Source organism: Silene latifolia, chromosome Y (genome assembly GCF_048544455.1).
Source record: "Silene latifolia isolate original U9 population chromosome Y, ASM4854445v1, whole genome shotgun sequence".
Classification (NCBI taxonomy): Eukaryota; Viridiplantae; Streptophyta; class Magnoliopsida; order Caryophyllales; family Caryophyllaceae; genus Silene; species Silene latifolia.
The window spans coordinates 272337649-272341358 of NC_133538.1; the positions used below are offsets into that span (position 1 = coordinate 272337649).

The 3710-nt window shown below is 39.7% G+C and overlaps 1 pseudogene; it reads right to left on the reverse strand.

Annotated features, from left to right (window-relative positions):
* Window positions 1–1549: 1549 nt before the first annotated feature.
* Window positions 1550–1648, reverse strand: LOC141636706 (small nucleolar RNA R71; annotated as a pseudogene).
* Window positions 1649–3710: the final 2062 nt, after the last annotated feature.

Below are 3710 nucleotides of genomic sequence, written 5' to 3' on the forward strand. Positions count from 1 at the left end.
ACTTGTAATTCTCTCTTTACTCTCTTTAATTTGCAATGGTTATTATTTCTTTATCTTTCGCTCTTGCCTTATTTACTAGTATGATTAGCTAATTCTCCTGCTAGGATTTAGGGGATCCTATGAGTTGATGTTAGTTGCTAATTAGGTTTGTAGATCTGTTACTAAAATCATGTCTTTGTTGTTAATCATTGCATATAATTGTTCTTGTCTACTTGAGTCGACAAAAATAGATAATTAATCTTGGTAAGCCTTGACCTAGACCGGAAGGTTGAAAGGGGTGAGACCTGCAGTGAACATTAGGATACTTTAGTTAGGGCGGAAGCTAAGCAGATAGTGTTTTAGGGCGAATTGATACCGGAAGGAGATATTCGTTGGCTCTTAGACCGATACAAGTGACCGACTCCGCTCCGAGACCCAAAACTTCCTAGGAATTGTAAGATATAAACTAACTCGATTCTACTACAACAATAATTTGCTTGCATCTATAAAACTTGTTTATGTGATCTCAGCATGATTCCCTTGTGAACCCATGGCACCCTAGTGTTTTAATCAATTGTTTACAAACCCCATTTTCCTTGCTGTTTTTTACTTTCATTTGTTTACATTTCCTTTGTTAAGTAGTTTAGATTGCAAACCTCAAACTCAACCCAAATTGTGACACCTAAGACATAAATTTCTACAACCGATAAATCAATACAATACCCGTCCCTTGGGATCCGACCTTTAATTACCGCTCTACTAAGAGTAGTTTATTGAGATTATAAATAGTGTTTTGATTGGTAAACTTAGACGACAAAGTTTCACCGAATCAAAAATGGCGCCGTTGCCGGGGACGGTGTTCAGTTGAATTGTTATCATTTGTTGTTTTTAGTTGTATCTTTCTTAACCTTGGGGAAGTCAAACTCCTCAAGGTAGTTTTAATTGTTTTCTAGTTGTTTGATTTTTTCATGTGTAGGAGATCACAAGGCGGTCTTTTGCCTATTGATCCCGAGATTGAAAGAACTTTGACAAATATTAGAAGAACTGTTAGAGGGATTTCGACAATCGTGGGTATTGGAGAACTTGTGGACATTGATATTGTCCAATCAGATAGTGTTGAGTTTACCAACCCTTTTGCAAGACAAGGAGAGGAAAATCCAACTCAAAACCAACCACAAAATTAACCTACAATGTCTAAATTTCCATCTCATTCCATACCAACCGAGGGGAACCTACCAAATGGTACTCAAACACCACCCTACTTGACCGGTAATTTCATTGCCAAATCCGCATTCATACAATTAGTTGAGAAAAGTCAATTTGGAGGGATGCCTAGTGAGGATCCTCATCTACACATGGAGACTTTTTGTGACTATTGTGATGCTATTTCCCAAACGGGAGTAACTCAAGACCAAATTCTATGGGTCTTGTTTCCTTTTTCCTTGATTGGAGCCACAAAGCAATGGCTAAAGAGCTTAGACAAGGCCACTCTTGGAATTGATTCATGGAAGAAGTTAGCACTTGCCTTTTACAAGAAGTTCTACCCTCCGGAGAAGACCAACATGTTAAGAGCCCAAATCACCGGGTTCAAGCAAAGAGATGAAGCGTCTCTATATGAGGCTTGGGAAAGATTCAAAGATACATGTCGCTCTTGTCCTCATCATGGGCTAAGCGAATGGTTTCTTGTCCAACAATTTTGGAATGGTTTGTATGAAGATTTAAGGAATGTGCTCAACATCGGTTCTAATGGAAGATTCACAGAGGTAGATGACAACCAAACTTGGGCAAAGATAGAGGAGATAGTGGTTCACAGCTCTCAATATAGTAGGCCAAGAAAAGCTACTAGGGGAGGAAGACATCAAGTTGACTCCGTCACACAATTGAGTGCCGATTTGGGTGCCCAACTAAGCTCTCATATTGACACAATGAACTTGAAATTTGAGAAATCCATAGCCAAGATTAATGAAGCCTCTCAATCATCCAAGAAACATCAACATGTCAATGCCATGGTGGCAACATCTTCTATTCCAAATGGAGTGTGTGAGAATTGTGGAACTTTGGGACATGATCAACAAGAGTGTATGGGGCACAAGTGAGCAAGTGAATGCTTTCCAAGGATACAAGAATGGTACCCCTTACTCCAACTATTACAATGAAAACACCAAATTTCACCCAAACTTTTCATACAAAAGCCAAAATGTTCAAAATCCTCAACCAACATACACCCCACCTCCAAGGAGAAATCCTACTCAAATACCCTATTTCAACCAAAACCAACCCTCTTACAATCAATCGAATGACCAAGCCTTTGATGTTCAAAAAGCGGTCCTTCAAATGCAAAAGAGCCAACAAGATTTCTTTGCTCAAATGCAAAGAGATAGCCAAGCCAAAGACACAACCATCAACAATATCATTGCTCAAACCAAGATGTTGGAAACACAATTGTCCCAATTGGCCTCTTCAAGTTCCCAAAGGCAAAAAAGGATAATTACCTCCTCAAGGAAATCCTCCTACAAGGCATGAGACCATCAATGCCATTCACTTAAGGAGTGGTACACGATATGAGGGACCTAAGGTGCCAATTGAAGAGGATATTATTGAGGAAAGTGTCAAGCAAAGAGAGGTGATGTAACCATTAAGGATAAATCCTAAGGTAGTAGAACCAACTACCAATGACTCGTTGAAGAAGAGAAATGAAGAGAAGGCCAAAGAGGTTGAAAAAGAACCTATTGTGATTAGAATTCCGTTTCCTAGTCCTCAAGCCAAGCTCAAGCATGATGAGAAACTTGGAAAGTTCATGGAGATTGTGAATAACGTAGAGGTCTCCATCCCATTCACGAATTTGATCAACCATGTACCGGCCTATGCAAAATACATGAAAGATATACTTACCAAGAAGAAGTCCATAAGGAAGTTGGAGACCATCGCTTTCACAAAGATTAGTAGTGCAATACTTCAAGGGAATTCCCCACCTAAGCTCAAAGATCCGGGAAGTTTCTCCATTCCATGTACCATTGGTGATACCACAATCAACAAGGCACTCTGAGATCTAGGTGCAAGTGTGAGTGTCATACCATATTCGGTATGTGAAAGGCTTTGAGTGGGAGAAATCAAGTGCACTAACATGACTCTTCAAATGGTGGACCGAACAACAAAGAAATCACTTGGAGTATGGGAAGATGTATCCGTTAGAATTGGAAAGTTTTTTTTATACCGGTGGACGTTGTTATTGTTGATATGGAGGAAGATTCTAATATTCCAATCATTCTAGGAAGATCATTCTTATACACCGCCGGAGCGGTGATTGATGTAAAGCACGGGATGCTCACACTTGAAGTTGGTGATGAAACAATTACCTTTAATCTTGATAAGACTACGACAGCTCCCAACTTGCTTGAGCCATGCTTTATGGTTGATCACTATAGCCGGGAAGATGATAAGAAGAAAGTGGAATCCTAATTCAAAGGCCAAGTAAAATATGGAAATCCTAAAGAGAAGGACAAAGACACACCGCCCAATTGGAAGAAAGAAGTGGATGATATTGAAGTGGCTCTATTTGGAGAGCGTGGAATTTTTCACAAGAAGAATGAGAGCATGCAAAGCTCACCCATTACAAGTATCAATGGAGTTTTCATTGGCCACGACAACAAGGAAGAAAAGTTCCTCTTGCCAACTAATGATCCTCCCAACATAGGGACAGAAGCAAAGGAAGTATGTGGTCTATGAGATGA